The following is a 17,244-nucleotide window of genomic DNA, read 5'->3' as shown; positions in this document are numbered from 1 at the left end:
TTTCACTTTTATAACCTATTACTTTGCAAAAAAAAAAAAAACCCTATTTTTTCTTCTTCAGCAAACTTCATATATATATATTTTATAATTTTTTGACCTTTTTTTTTTTTCTTTTTCTCCTTTTCTTTAACATTGTATTTTTGAAATTCCAAACTCTACTCTAGATTTTTAATTTTAGCTTTTTGGTATATGTTATCAATTTTGTACCTATAGTTTTTTTTATAATTTCTGTGACTTTTTTTTCCCCTCTGTTTCTTTCTCTTCTTCTTTTATATAACATTGTATATCTGAAATTCCAAACTCTACTCTAGATTTTTAATTTATGCTTTTTGGTATTTGATATCAATTTTGTACCTGTATTTTCTTTAAAGTTTTTGCAACATTGTTTGTTTTTGTTTGTTTGTTTGTTTTCTCTCTTTATTTTTCTTCTTCCTTTTTTTTAACATTGTATTTTTGAAATTCCAAACTCTACTCTAGATTTTTAATTTTTGCTTTTTGGTATTAGTTATCGATTTTGTACCTATATTTTCTTTATAATTTTCGTGACCTTGTTTGTTTTTCTTTGTTTGTTTTTTCTCTCTTTCTTTTCCTTCTTCTTTTCTTTAACATCATATTTTTGAAATTCCATACTCTACTCTAGATTTTTAATTTTTGCTTCTGTGTATTTGTTACCAATTTTGTACCTTTAAGAACCCAATCTTCAGGACCCATTTTTCACTAGATTACTGGCTTGACTGCTCTCTCTCCCTTTGGACTCTCCTTTTTCTCCACCAGGTCGCCTGTGTCTCCTCCCTAACCCCTCTCTACTCTACCCAACTCTGTGAATTTCTGTGTGTTCCAGACGGTGGAGAACACTTAGGGAACTGATTACTGGCTGGATCTGTCTCCCTCCTTTTCATTCCCCCCTTTTACCCTTCTGGCCACCTCTGTCTCCTTCCTCCTTCTTCTCTTCTCTGTTTAACTCCGTGAACATCTCTGAGTGGTCCAGTTGTGGAGTGCACATAAGGGAGTGACCACTGGCTAGCCCACTCTCTCCACTATTGATTCCACCTCATCTCATTTGGGTCACCGCTAACTCCCTCCTCCCTCTTCTCTTCTCCATGTAACGCTGTGAACCTCTCTGAGTGACACTCACAGTAGAGAAACTTTTCATCTTTAATGTAGATGTTTTATCAATGGTGCTGTATAGAAGGAGAAGTTTTGAAACTACTGTAAAAATAAGACCGATAACTGGAAGCAGGAGGCTTAAGTCCAAACCCTGATTCCAGGGAACTCCTGACTCCAAGGAACATTAATTGACAGGAGCTCATCAAACGCCTCCATACCGACACTGAAACCAAGCACCACACAAGGGCCAACAAGTTCCAGGGCAAGACATACCAAGCAAATTCTCCAGCAACAAAGGAACACAGCCCTGAACTTCAAGATACAGGCTGCCCAAAGTCACCCCAAAACCATAGACATCTCATAACTCATTACTGGACATTTCGTTGCACTCCAGAGAAAAGAAATACAGCTCCACCCACCAGAACACCGACACAAGCTTCCCTAACCAGGAAACCTTGACAAGCCACCTGTACAAACCCACACACAGTGAGGAAACGCCACAATAAAGAGAACTCCACAAACTGCCAGAATACAGAAAGGACACCCTAAACTCAACAATTTAAACAAGATGAAGAGACAGAGGAATACCCAGCAGATAAAGGAACAGGATAAATGCCCACCAAACCAAACAAAAGAGGAAGAGATAGGGAATCTACTGATAAAGAATTCCGAATAATGATAGTGAAATTGATCTAAAATCTTGAAATTAAAATGGATTCACAGATAAATAGCCTGGAGACAAGGATTGAGAAGATGCAAGAAAGGTTTAACAAGGACCTAGAAGAAATAAAAAAGAGTCAATATATAATGAATAATGCAATAAATGAAATTAAAAACACTCTGGAGGCAACAAATAGTAGAATAACAGAGGCAGAAGATAGGATTAGTGAATTAGAAGATAGAGTGCTAGAAATAAATGAATCAGAGAGGATAAAAGAAAAACGAATTCAAAGAAATGAAGACAATCTCAGAGACCTCCAGGACAATATTAAACACTACAACATTTGAATCATAGGGGTTCCAGAAGAAGAAGACAAAAAGAAAGACCATGAGAAAATACTTGAGGAGATAATAGTTGAAAACTTCCCTAAAATGGGGAAGGAAATAATCACCCAAGTCCAAGAAACCCAGAGAGTCCCAAACAGGATAAACCCAAGGCGAAACACCCCAAGACACATATTAATCAAATTCACAAAGACCAAACACAAAGAACAAATATTAAAAGCAGCAAGGGAAAAACAACAAATAACACACAAGGGAATTCCCATAAGGATAACAGCTGATCTTTCAATAGAAACTCTTCAAGCCAGGAGGGAATGGCAAGACATATGTAAAATGATGAAAGAAAATAACCTACAGCCCAGATTATTGTACCCAGCAAAGATCTCATTCAACTATGAAGGAGAAATCAAAAGCTTTTCAGACAAGCAAAAGCTGAGAGAATTCTGCACCACCAAACCAGCTCTCCAACAAATACTAAAGGATATTCTCTAGACAGGAAACACAAAAACGGTGTATAAATTCGAACCCAAAACAATAAAGTAAATGGCAACGGGATCATATGTATCAGTAATTACATTAAACGTAAATGGGTTGAATGCCCCAACCAAAACACAAAGACTGGCTGAATGGATACAAAAACAAGACCCCTACATATGTTGTCTACAAGAGACCCACCTCAAAACAGGGGACACATACAGACTGAAAGTGAAGGGCTGGAAAAAGATTTCCCATGCAAATAGGGACCAAAAGAAAGCAGGAGTAGCAATACTCATATCAGATAAAATAGACTTTAAAGCAAAGGCTGTGAAAAGAGACAAAGATGGTCACTACATAATGATCAAAGGATCAATCCAAGAAGAAGATATAACAATTATAAACATATATGCACCCAACACGGGAGCACCGCAGTATGTAAGACAAATGCTAACAAGTATGAAAGGAGACATTAACAATAACACAATAATAGTGGGAGACTTTAATACCCCACTCACACCTATGGATAGATCAACTAAACAGAAAATTAACAAGGAAACACAAACTTTAAACGATACAATAGACCAGTTAGACCTAATTGATATCTATAGGACATTTCATCCCAAAACAATAAATTTCACCTTTTTCTCAAGCGCACATGGAACCTTCTCCAGGATAGATCACATCCTGGGCCATAAAGCTAGCCTTGGTAAATTCAAAAAAATAGAAATCATTCCAAGCATCTTTTCTGACCACAATGCAGTAAGATTAGATCTCAACTACAGAAGAAAAACTATTAAAAATTCCAACATATGCAGGCTGAACAACACACTGCTGAATAACCAACAAATCACAGAAGAAATCAAGAAAGAAATCAAAATTTGCATAGAAACGAATGAAAATGAAAACACAACAACCCAAAACTTGTGGGACACGGTAAAAGCAGTCCTAAGGGGAAAGTTCATAGCAATACAGGCACACCTCAAGAAACAAGAAAAAAGTCAAATAAATAACCTAACCCTACACCTAAAGCAACGAGAAAAGGATGAAATGAAGAACCCCAGGGTTAGTAGAAGGAAAGAAATCTTAAAAATTAGAGCAGAAATAAATGCAAAAGAAACAAAAGAGACCATAGCAAAAATCAACAAAGCCAAAAGCTGGTTCTTTGAAAGGATAAATAAAATTGACAAACCATTAGCCAGACTCATCAAGAAACAAAGGGAGAAAAATCAGATCAATAAAATTAGAAACGAAAATGAAGAGATCACAACAGACAACACAGAAATACAAAGGATCAAAGAGACTACTATCAACAATCATATGCCAATAAAATGGACAATGTGGAAGAAATGGACAAATTCTTAGAAAAGTACAATTTTCCAAAACTCGACCAGGAAGAAATAGAAAATCTTAACAGACCCATCACAAGCACGGAAATTGAAACTGTAATCAAAAATCTTCCAGCAAACAAAAGCCCTGGTCCAGATGGCTTCACAGCTGAATTCTACCAAAAATTTAGAGAAGAGCTAACACCTATCCTGCTCAAACTCTTCCAGAAAATTGCAGAGGAAGGTAAACTTCCAAACTCATTCTATGAGGCCACCATCACCCTAATACCAAAACCTGACAAAGATCCCACAAAAAAAGAAAACTACAAGCCAATATCTCTGATGAACATAGATGCAAAAATCCTTAACAAAATTCTAGCAATCAGAATCCAACAACACATTAAAAAGATCATACACCATGACCAAGTGGGCTTTATCCCAGGGATGCAAGGTTCTTCAATATCTGCAAATCAATCAATGTAATACACCACATTAACAAATTGAAAAATAAAAACCATATGATTATCTCAATAGATGCAGAGAAAGCCTTTGACAAAATTCAACACCCAATTATGATAAAAACTCTCCAGAAAGCAAGAATAGAAGGAACATACCTCAACATAATAAAAGCTATATATGACAAACCCACTGCAAACATTATCCTCAATGGTGAAAAATTGAAAGCATTTCCTCTAAAGTCAGGAACAAGACAAGGGTGCCCACTTTCACCATTACTATTCAACATAGTTTTGGAAGTTTTGGCCACAGTATTCAGAGCAGAAAAAGAAATAAAAGGAATCCAAATTGGAAAAGAAGAAGTAAAACTCTCACTATTTGCAGATGACATGATCCTCTACATAGAAAACCCTAAAGACTCCACCAGAAAATTACTAGAACTAATCAATGACTATAGTAAAGTTGCAGGATATAAAATCAACACACAGAAATCCCTTGCATTCCTATAAACTAATAATGAGAAAACAGAAAGTGAAATGAAGGAAACAATTCCATTCACCATTGCAACGGAAAGAATAAAATACTTAGGAATATATCTACCTAAAGAAACTGAAGACCTATATATAGAAAACTATAAAACACTGGTGAAAGAAATCAAAGAGGACACTAATAGATGGAGAAATATACCATGTTCATGGATTGGAAGAATCAATATAGTGAAAATGAGTATACTACCCAAAGCAATTTATAGATTCAATGCAATCCCTATCAAGCTACCAACAGTATTCTTCACAGAGCTAGCACAAATAATTTCACAATTTGTATGGAAATACAAAAAACCTCGAATAGCCAAAGCGATCTTGAGAAAGAAGAATGGAACTGGAGGAATCAACCTACCTGACTTCAGGCTCTACTACAAAGCCACAGTTATCAAGACAGTATGGTACTGGCACAAAGACAGAAATATAGATCAATGGAACAAAATAGAAAGCCCAGAGATAAATCCACGCACATATGCACACCTTATCTTTGACAAAGGAGGCCAGAATATACAATGGATTAAAGACAATCTCTTTAAAAAGTGGTGCTGGGAAATCTGGTCAACCACTTGTAAAAGAATGAAACTATATTTGGCAAAACTAATACAATTATGTAAAGTTTAAAAATAAAATAAAATTTAAAAAAAATAAATACACACACACACACACACACACACAAAAGAACACTTTCTAACACCATACACAAAAATAAACTCAAAATGGATTAAAGATCTAAACATAAGACCAGAAACTATAAAACTCCTAGAGGAGAACATAGGCAAAACACTCTCTGACATACATCACAGCAGGATCCTCTATGACCCACCTCCCAGAATATTGGAAATAAAAGCAAAAATAAACAAATGGGACCTAATTAACCTTAAAAGCTTCTGCACATCAAAGGAAACTATTAGCAAGGTGAAAAGACAGCCTTCAGAATGGGAGAAAACAATAGCAAATGAAGAAACTGACAATCAACTAATCTCAAAAATATACAAGCAACTCCTACAGCTCAACTCCAGAAAAATAAATGACCCAGTCAAAAAATGGGCCAAAGAACTAAATAGACATTTCTCCAAAGAAGACATACAGATGGCTAACAAACACATGAAAAGATGCTCAACATCACTCATTATCAGAGAAATGCAAATCAAAACCACTATCAGGTACCATTTCACGCCAGTCAGAATGGCTGCGATCCAAAAGTCTACAAATAATAAATGCTGGAGAGGGTGTGGAGAAAAGGGAACCCTCTTACACTGTTGGTGGGAATGCAACCTAGTACAGCCACTATGGAGAACAGTGTGGAGATTCCTTAAAAAACTGGAACTAGAACTGCCTTATGATCCAGCAATCCCACTGCTGGGCATACACACTGAGGAAACCAGAAGGGAAAGAGACACGTGTACCCCAATGTTCATCGCAGCACTGTTTATAATAGCCAGGACATGGAAGCAACCTAGATGTCCATCAGCAGATGAATGGATAAGAAAGCCATGGTACATATACACAATGGAGTATTACTCAGCCATTAAAAAGAAAACATTTGAATCAGTTCTAATGAGGTGGATGAAACTGGAGCCTATTATACAGAGTGAAGTAAGCCAGAAGGAAACACACCAATACAGTATAATAACACACATATATGGAATTTAGAAAGATGGTAACAATAACCCTGTGTACGAGACAGCAAAAGAGACACTGACGTATAGAACAGTCTTATGGACTCTGTGGGAGAGGGAGAGGGTGGGAAGATTTGGGAGAATGGCATTGAAACATGTATAATATCATGTATGAAACGAGATGCCAGTCCAGGTTTGATGCACGATACTGGATGCTTGGGGCTGGTGCACTGGGACAACCCAGAGGGATGGTATGGGGAGGGAGGAGGGAGGAGGGTTCAGGAGGGGGAACACATGTATACCTGTGGTGGATTCATTTTGGATATTTGGCAAAACTAATACAATTATCTAAAGTTTAAAAAAAAAAAAAAAAGAAGCAGACTAGAGAGAGGAGCATAAACATACTCCTTGTAAATGGAGATTGTTAAGGGGGGGTGGGGCAGTGGCAATAACACTTAGCTGGTAGAGAACTGTCTTGCCCTTCTTTCCTTCTGGGAAGAGAGTCTGATCCTGAGTTATCCAGAGGGGGCTGACCTCATAGGATGACCAACGTGGATACTGCTTGGTATAGTTAAGAGAATACACCCTGGAACCAGATATTCTGGGTTCAAGTCCTGGATCTGACATATAATAGTGTGACCTTGGACACTTAACCTCCCCGTGTCTCAGCCATCTGGAAAATATGGATGATAATAGAATATATTTCATAGGGTTGTTACATGAGTTTTGCTTGAGACTTATCTACTGGATAGCAGTTTATATGAGAAAGATTTTTCTTATTTTTTTCCAGCAGAAGAGTGGATTGAGGGAGATGGTTTTCCTTTCTGTGGCTTATTCCTTTGCAGAATCTTAAAGGCTGATTAAATGCAGTAATTAGAATTTAGTGTATATTTCAAAGGCCATATTTAATAAATTAATTACTATGTTTTATCAGGTGATTTATGAAATACCAACATGTAGTCCCAGAAGAGGCTGTAAAGACTGACATTGATGTTCAGACAAAAAGATCAGTGGCAATTCACTGGGGAACTTTTGCTTTGGCAGATGAGGTGAATGTGACTGTGATAACAATAACTCTGATTCTTTGTGACACCATGGACTGTAGCCCACCAGGCTCCTCTGTCCATGGAATTCTCCAGGCAAGAATACTGGAGTGGGATGCCATTCCTTTCTCCAGAGGATTTCCTGACCCAGGGATCAAACCCGGGTCTCCCAAATTGCAGGCAGATTCTTTGCTGTCTGAGCCATTAGGGAAGATACAAGATATGTACAGAATTACTTTAAAAGCATTGTAAAGTGGTCTCAGAGTCAGGGACTGTTACTAATTGGAGGGATCAGGGAGAGCTTCATGGAAGAGGTGACATTTGAACTTAGCTATGAGGAGGCAAGGAAGAAGTTGTTTCAAGAGAAGGAAAGTGTGGGGTTGGAGGCAGTAAGCATGGGGAATAGTGAGGAGTCAGTTCAGCAAGAGATTATAGATGATATGGAGTGCAATGGGGGAAGTATGGCTGGACAGCTTAGAACTTTACAGAAAAATGTTATTTATCCAGTAAACACTGATTCAGTGTCTGCTGTGCTGTGTGCCAGGCATTGCGATAAATGGTGGTTTTATTCCTAAACTCATACAGAAGATCTGATTTTCCCTTAGCTGGACCCTAGAGCTCTGCTACTAGCCACGGTTGTGGGATCAAACAGAAGCTTAGCAAATGACTGTACTCCCCAAAGCAATCTACAGATTCAGTGCAACCTCTATCAAACTACCAATAGTAATTTGCACAGAACTAGAACAAAAAAATTCAGTTTATATGGAAACACAAATAGCCAAAGCCATCTTGAGAAAGAAAAATGGAGCTGGAGGAATCAACCTTCCTGACTTGAAACTATTAGCAGTCTTACCACTTATAACTGAGAAGTAAGAAAAATATTACAGTATAATTCTTCTTTAAAAATCCAAGTCATATAAAACTATGCTTTGTACAAGATACACAAAATTATAGAGACTGAGGAGCCAGGAGAGGAGATTGAGGTCAGGGAAAAGGGACAAACGTGCCTTCCAATGGTGCAAAAAGAACCTATACGTTATTTTGTAAACATTTTTTTGGGGATTTCAAAGGCATTATGTGTTTACTAAAGAACATTTCTTTTAACTACAGAAAAGTACAAAGGTAAAGGAAATTCACCCACATTTCCACAATCACAAATAATAATTGTTCAGTTTGGTATTTTCTTTCCAGTTTTTATAAACATATGATATATAGACGCACTCCATTGATGATCACAGTGAACATGCTTAATCAGTTAAGTGAGGAAAAAGATATGACTCCCCTTGATTTTATTCTTTTTATCAATAAAATTTTAAAAATATTAAACCAATTAAAAGACAATTTATAGAACGGGAAAAAACACTTCCAAAACTTGTGACCAACAATAGATCAGTCTCAAAAGATACAAACAGTTCATGCAGCTCATATAAAAAAGAATTCTCAACATCACACAGTATGAGAGAAATGCAAATCAAAATGACAAGAAGGTATCAGTTCATACACATCAGAATGGCCATCATGAAAAACACTACAAATAACAAATGTTGGAGACAGTGTAAATAAAAGAGAAACTTCCCATACTGCTGGTGGGAAAGTAAACTGGAGAGCCACTAAAACATATGTAAGTTATTTAAAAAAACAAAAAACCTGCGAAATGATCCCCTAATCCCACTCCTCGATGTATATCTGAAGAAAATGCTAACTCTCAATGACAAATGCAACCTTCATTCAACAATACTTACAATACCTGAACATACACATAATTAAAGTGTCCATGGACAGATGGATAAAGATGATGCAGTACATATATGGAAGGGAATATGATTGAGCCAGAAAACAGGATGCAGTACTGACATCTGCAGCAACAGAAATGGACTCGGAGATGATCTCACGAAGTGATGCAGTTCAGAAAAAGACAAACACCCTGTGATGTGACTGATACGCTGTGCTGTGCTAAGTGGCTTCAGTCATTTCCCACTCTTTGCAACTCCATGGACTGTAGCCCACCAGGCTCCTCTGTCCATGGGATTCTCCAGGCAAGAATACTGGAGTGGGTTGCCATTTCCTCCTCCAGGGGATCTTCCCGACTCAGGGACTGAACTCATGTCTCCTACATCATCTGCACTGGCAGGCAGGTTCTTTACCACTGGTGCCACCTGGGAAGCCCGATTGTGACTGACAGGTAGAAACTAAACATTGATGGAAATGGAGTACATTTTCTTAACAGAAATACACTTACAGATTTAGAAAACAAACTTATTCTAACCAAAGGGGAAAGGAGGAAGCCAAGGATGCGTCAGGAGGATGGAATTGAGACATACCCACAATATATATATATATATATATACATATATATATATATATGTATATATATATATATAATGAATAATCGTCAAGGACCTACTATATATCAGAGGGACCTAGACACAACACAGTAGTAACCTACATAAAAAAATAACTGAAAACAAGTACAGCTATGTCTGCATATAACTTAACAACCTGCTGTACACTTTAAACAAACATAACAGAATAAATCCACTATACTCCAATATTACCTAATAATTGACTTTAAAAAATGGAATGCCTAATATATTCCCTTCAAACTTCAGTGTCCCAGGCTAGTTCACATTCCTGGCGCCTGAACAGGCTTGGTTCCCAAGTCTGGACTATCATGTGGCTGAAGAAGCTTTGAAGGATGTGCAAGCGAGATCCCTTTGGACCTGTAATGCCTGGTCCCCTGTGGACTGGATGACAGTGTCCAGAATATGCAGAACCTCCTACAACTAAACCAAGGTGGAGGAGCCAGCTGGTCCCCAGGTCTCCTGGTGCTGGGGCTCTCACCTCCCGCTTCCTTCCTTAGAGTTGCCCAAACTTCAGACGGAACACAGCACCCTCAGCAGAGCTTCTGCAGGGTTTGGGATTTCTCCAATGGGGCAAAAAATACGGGGGAGGGAGAAATGGGACACCAGGGCTTGGCGTTTTGTTCTGGCACATTCAGCTCTCCTTTACAAGCCAGAAGGCGGAATTTCACCAAGGCTCTGCTTACCCTAGCAAGCTGGGTGGGGCATGAGGAAATCCTGCTGCCTTGTGGCTGCTTGGCATAACTACACCATGAAAACCAGTGCCTAATGGCATTTCTGCTTATTCAACTGTCAGTCATGCTGCTTATTTAACTTATATGCAGAATACATCACATGCAATGCCAGGCTGAATGAAGCACAAGCTGGAATCAAGACTGCCGGGAGAAATATCAATAAGTTCAGATATGCAGTTGACACCACCCCTGGGGCAGAAGACAAAGAGGAACTCAAGAGCCTCTTGATGAAAGTGAAAGAAGAGAGTGAAAAAGTTGGCTTAAAACTCAACATTGAAAAATTAAGATCATGGCGTCCGATCCCATCACTTCATGGAAACAGTGACAGTCTTTATTCTCCTGGGCTCCAAAATCACTGCAGACAGTGACTGCAGCCATGAAATTAAAAGCCGCTCCTTGGAAGAAAAGCTATGAGAAACCTAGATAGCATGTTAAAAAGCAGACATTACTTTGCCTACAAGGGTTCTTCTAGTCAAAGCTATGATTTTTCTGGTAGCCATGTATGGATGTGAGAGTTGGACCATAAAAAATGCTGAATGCTGAAGAACTGATGCTTTTGAACTGTTGTGTTGGAGACTCTTGAGAGTCCTTTGGACTGCAAGGAGATCAAACCAGTCAATCCGAAAGGAAATCAGTCCTGAATATTCCTTGGAAGGACTGATGCTGAAGCTGAAACTCCAATACTTGGGACACCTGATGGGAAAAGCTGACTCATTAGAAAAGACCCTGATGCTGGGAAAGATTGAAGGCAGGAGGAGAAGGGGACAACAGAAGACCAGATGGTTGGATGGCATCATCAACTCAATGGACAGGAGTTTGAGCACACCCAGGGAAATGATGAAGGACAGGGAAGCGTGGCCTGCTGCACTCCATCGGGCTGCAGAGCTGGACACGACTGAGTGACTGAACAGCAACAAAGGACACTTCACATTCAAAAGGCCTCTCCTGTTGTGAATGACACCTGCCCTCAACAAACGTCCTGGGGCACATAGTAGAGAATTCATTAACGGGCGGACTTTCAAGAAGACCATTTGCAGGTATAAATTTCTTCCATACAGATTTCAAACAAGCAGCACAGGGAAAGATGCTCATTGTCGATTATTGGTAGAGAAATTCAATTCACAGCGACAACAAGCAATCACTAGGGAACAGATAGAATGGCCACCATGAAAAAGTCTGGAAAAAGAAACCGCTGACCCAAATGGGGAGAAAGGGAAGCCCTCCTATGTTGTCGCTGGGATCCTACATTTCAGTTTGCTACTTGTGAAGCATTTGGATTACAATTCCATTTGCTAGACCACAGGGTTTCAGTCAATTTCCCCCTCTCGCATCTACTAAAGTGCACTAACTCTATTTTTGGAGTCACCAAGCAGGTGTCACACATGCAGGACATTCTTCCCTCCCTTTTAAATCAATAACTGTATACATGGAAAGGAAAGAAAAGGAATAGCTGTTTAATAAGCAGCTATAATTGTGATCCAACTTCTTGGCTGGTTATTTCTCACACCCTGGGCTGGGGAACTGAGGTTTTAGCCTAAGGCAACAGCTTCAAACACATCGTTTAATTACCTTCTTTTGGTTGCCTGATGTCTGTGAGTTTTGTGTTCGGCCCCATAGGATTCCCCACTCCAAAGATGCAAATGAAATTGTTGCTGTAGGAATTTGAGTGGTTCCTACAATGAGAAATCTGCTTACCTTTCTTGAGCATTTTTGGACACAGAGGATATTCCTCTGGGGTCCTTGTACCCTGTTTAGAGAAGAACAAATGTGTAAATTCTCCTCTCTATATTATTTCCCCAAGAAATTCCATCTATTAATATCTCGGTTCCCTAACCAAATACATGCCAATAACTGGCAAATTTCTATCTTTAGCATAGAATATACCTCTGAATACTAGACTTACACCTGACTCAGGAGCACACTCACTTAGTATCTCAAATGTGGCAAAAGCAAGCCCTTCCACTTTTCTTGATCAGCATATTCGAACCCCACCCTAAATCTCTTTTTTCAGTGAATGGCATCCCCTGCCTCCCACAATCTAGTTTGCAAGTCAGAAACCTGGCCCTGCCCTCACTGAGGCCTCCTTCACCCCCTACAATGAATCCATCCATCACCAAGTCCAATCAAATCTAGCTTCCTACCTCTTCTTGAATTTACCTGCTTTTCTCCATCTTCACTACCACTGTCTAGACAAGCTACTAACAGGCCTTCCAAAGACTCCTCAGAGTCTACCCTTCTCTGGTCTAATCTACTCTCCCTGCTGCCAACCGGATAACTACTTTAAAATGCAAACCCAATTATGTCACATAGCTGCTTAAAAACCTTGGGTAGCTTCCCACTGCTTTGAAGAGAATGTAAACATTTCTTACCCAAACTCTCCTTTAAAATCTCCTGTAATCCTGTAACGCGTACTTCTTCAGATGCGTTACCCATCAAAAACCACCCACTACAGCCCTGTTCCTGGCACGTTGGCCTCCTCTGACGTTCTCTGCGGAAATAAGACACTTTCCCACACCCTCTGTGACTGCTTCTGAGCTCTAGTGGCAGAGCTGAGGGGTTGAGAGAAACTGCATGGCCTACAAAGACCAAAATATTTTGTATCTCACCCTTTACAGAAAAAAAAAATTGCCAACCCCTGAACTACAGTGTTGTCATTCAAGCCACTGATTCTCTTTTGGGAACTTAACTTGTGCCTGATGGTAGCCACTGAATTATGTCACTGGGCAACAACAGCTAATGACAGGAAGTGGATGTTTGACAACTACTGTCCTCCTTAAACACAGTGAACTTGAAATCAAAACCGAGTGTTTCCCTTTTCGTATAGACACATCCCAGATGTTTTTATCCTCTTACACTCTCTGTGCAAGATGCCAGCTATCTTTTAAATCATTTCAAACTCCAGACTGCTTCATTAACAGAAATAAAATCTGCCTTGGAACTTCTGGGGACTCTGAATATCAACAAACCTGCTAGAGTGTGTGTGCATGCAAAGTTGCTTCAGTCGTGTCTGACTCTTTGAGACGCTATGGACGATAGCCTGCCAGTCTCCTCTGTCCATGGGATTTCTCAGGCAAGAATACTGGAGAGGGTCGACACTTACTCCTCCAGGGGATCTTCCCGACCCAGGGATCAAACCCCTGTCTCTTGTGTCTCCTGTATTTGGAGGTGGCTTCTTTACCACTGTGCCACCTAGGAAGTTAGAGTAAGAGGAAAGAGGAAAAGAAAGAAAAGAATAAATGAGGGAGAGAGAAGGAGAATTATACAACAGACTGAACTTGGAGACTGGACGGCCACTTCTTGACTGAAGGGCATTTTTAGGGCTGTTTTAGAATTAGACAGCTCTAGGGTTTTGTTCAGTGTTAAACTTTATAGACCTTAGATAAGGATATGACTGACAAACTTTAGTAAAAAAAAAAAATAAAGGACTGAATTTAGTCGCCAATAATAGCTTGATCAGGAAATCCACTTACAGTCCATGAACCTCAGTGTCCTTGTCTGTAAGATGGAGATAATAATAAAAATACATTTAGTGATAAAGTGTGTACATGCCACCTGTGTATTAGCAATGAGTATAGCTTAAAGTCAATGCTTGTTTATAAGAAGCTAAGTATATAGGTAAATATTATATAACTATTATAAAGTATATTATGTCATTAAAAGTATATATTAAAATTAATTTTTATATAGTATGATTTTATATAATGTTGCCTTAATGTTAATTTATCTGAATAAATGTGAGCCATTTCTGGTTCATAATATGTAGCCTATCAGGCTCCTCCATCCATGGGATCTCCCAGGCAAGAGTGCTGGAGTGGATTGCCATTTCCTTCTCCAGGGGATCTTCCCAACCCAGGAATCGAACCTGGGTCTCCCGCATTGCAGGCAGATGCTTTACCGTCTGAGCCACCAGGGAAGCCTCATTATAAAGTATATTATGTCATTAAAAGTATATATTAAAATTAATTTTTATATACTATGATTTTATATAATGTTGCTTTGATGTTAATTTAGCTGAATAAATGTGAGCCATTTCTGGTTCATAATATGTGCTCCATATACACTAGCTGAATAAATGAGTGAATAAATAAATAAATGAAAATTACAGTGTAGGATAAAAAAGTCTGCACTATACATTCATTTCTTCTGATCCTGTGCGTACCCTTAAGTCCCTGAGAATCCTGAAAGACAGGGAGTGTCACACCAACATTTGGTTGGGGATGCTGCTTGGTTAGTCATTAACTGCTGAGAAAGAAATAGGCAAGATTTACTCACCTACCTAGGTTTATAAGTGATGGCTCTGTGTCATCCTACAAAGGTACTGACCTGGATTTTCTGGGGGCAGATTCATAACCTGGTCCGGGTGATTTGGTGTGTTTGTTATTCTACGAAAGGAAAAATAATCAGGAGGTATAGCTACAGGAGTGTCCAACTCTAGAGTAGATAGTTAATCTTAGGGGATCCAGTTACTGTGGGCAGCCCAGAATAATGGAAAGGTCATCGTTCTTTGTATCAAACAGATCCAGTTTCCAATTCCAGTGCTCCAGCTTTCACAAACATCTGCTGTTGATACTGTCCAATATATATTCTCCTGACCCCATGGAGTGTAGCCCACCAGGCTCCTCTGTCCATGGGATTTCCTAGGCAAGAATACTGGAGTGGGTTGCCATGTCCTCCTCCAGGGGACCTTCCTGACCCAGGGATTGAATCTGCTTCTCCTGCATTGCAGGTGGATTCTTTAAGGCTGAGTCACCAGGAAAGCCCATGTATGTATATTATTAATACTACCTCAATTTTAAAGTATCAGAATGTGCAAAAAAAACCACATTGTAAACACTCCCCAGAAGCAGAGACCCACCTTTTTCTACATGCATTTGTACATATTTTCAAATGCCTTCCCATACATTTGAATACAATGTATTCAAAGTGTCATATACAGTGACAATCTCAGAACACATTCCAAAATACTTGTATGATTTTTGGAGAAGTCAATAAATAAACATTTTTTCCTTTCAAAATCTATGACTCTATTGACTTTTATTGCTTTCACTTTTAGGAGAGTGAAGTGAAAGTCACTCAGTCATCTCTGACTCTTTGCTACCCCAAGGAATTCTCCAGGTCAGAATACTGGAGTGGGTATTTCCCTTCTCCAGGGTATTCTTCCAACCCAGGGATTGAACCCAGGTCTCCCACATTGCAGGTGGATTCTTTACCAGCTGAGCCACAAGGGAAGCCTAAGTATAATGGAGTGGGTAGCCTATCCTTTCTCCAGTGGATCTTCCCAACCCAGGAAGCAAACCAGGGTCTCCTGCATTGCAGGCAGATTCTTTACCAACTGAGCTATCAGGGAAGCCCAAGAATATTGGAGTGGGTAGTCTAATCCTTCTCCAGCAGATCTTTCTGACCCAGGAATTGAACTGGGGTCTCCTGCATTGCAGGTGGATTCTTTACCAACTGAACTCTCAGGGAAGCCCTTTAGGAGGTTATTCTAGCCTAAAATTGAAAGTATATCATCAGGGGTTTCGGAGAAGGCAATGGCACCCCACTCCAATACTTTTGCCTGGAAAATCCCATGGATGGAGAAGCCTGGTAGGCTGCAGTCCATGGGGTCACTAAGAGTCGGACACGACTGAGCAACTTCGCTTTCACTTTTCACTTTCATGCATTGGAGAAGGAAATGGCAACCCACTCCAGTGTTCTTGCCTGGAGAATCCCAGGGACAGGGGAGCCTGGTGGCTGCCGTCCATGGGGTCACACAAAGTCGGACACGACTGAAGTGACTTAGCATAGCATAGCATCAGGGGTTTTACAAAGCAACTTGAATTTTCCAAAATAGACATAGTCTGAGGTTGTTTTCGGTCCCCTTTGCTTTATCTTTGTCCTACCTGTTTGCTAATACCTTTGTGCTGGTGTTAAGAAATTATCTCCCTATTACTCATGGTGCCATCAATTATGCCCTGAAATTTAGACTGACTAGACACCTAAACTCAGAAAGCAAAGCAAATTTCAAGGCAAATCATACACCCATATAGCCTCCCCTCCCTTTGCTGCCCTGCCGTACCATCACCTGCTCCTGCCATGGTGCGTGTGTGCTCACTCAGTCACGTCTGACAATTGAGCTTATAGAAATCAAAAGCAATAATTATTGAATAAAAACAAATTGAGCTCATTGTACACAGTGCCTGACTGAGAACTTACCTTCCTGTAATCAGATGTGATGCTATAATTCCACAGAAGCACATGGCCAGATCATACCTGAACAGTGAGAAACAAATAACATAACCAGAAATCATTGTAATGCCCTTCAAGGCAAGAAGCCCCAGTGTTCCCAGGGTACTCGAAAATAGAATCCAAGCAAATCGGTTAGACACAAACGTGAAATGCCAAATTCAAGGGTTGATTGGATAGAACATTTCCTGATGATTTTCTTTTCTTTTTTTTTTTTTTTAACTCATTGTTCCTTCAGCATACTCTGTATTATGTGAATCTATGACTCTGCTGGTGGTCTCTACTTGCTCTTCTTGAGCTGCATTTCAACTATCTCGTCCACTAGATGTCTTCATTGTTATGTTTGCTAGACCA

At 39.5% G+C, this 17,244-nt stretch overlaps 1 long non-coding RNA gene across 5 annotated transcripts in view; it reads right to left on the bottom strand.

Annotated features, from left to right (window-relative positions):
• Positions 1 to 17,244, bottom strand: part of LOC112449612 (uncharacterized) — a 113,792-nt gene that overhangs the window by 49,610 nt on the left and 46,938 nt on the right. For 2 of the 5 annotated variants that reach the window (XR_009490458.1, XR_009490457.1), the window contains exons 6-9: positions 16,861 to 16,917; positions 14,989 to 15,047; positions 13,632 to 13,854; positions 12,361 to 12,412 (exon numbers count right to left, since the gene is read on the bottom strand). This is a non-coding gene — a long non-coding RNA (uncharacterized lncRNA). Of the gene's footprint in view, positions 1 to 3,212; positions 12,413 to 13,631; positions 13,855 to 14,988; positions 15,048 to 16,860; positions 16,918 to 17,244 lie in introns of those variants that run through there. The other 3 variants (XR_003038211.2, XR_003038210.2, XR_003038209.2) reach the window with 3 other exon arrangements.

Source organism: Bos taurus, chromosome 14 (assembly GCF_002263795.3).
Source record: "Bos taurus isolate L1 Dominette 01449 registration number 42190680 breed Hereford chromosome 14, ARS-UCD2.0, whole genome shotgun sequence".
Lineage (NCBI taxonomy): Eukaryota > Metazoa > Chordata > Mammalia > Artiodactyla > Bovidae > Bos > Bos taurus.
Note: the sequence above shows the minus strand (reverse complement) of the source record. Positions and strands in the feature narration are given on the sequence as shown.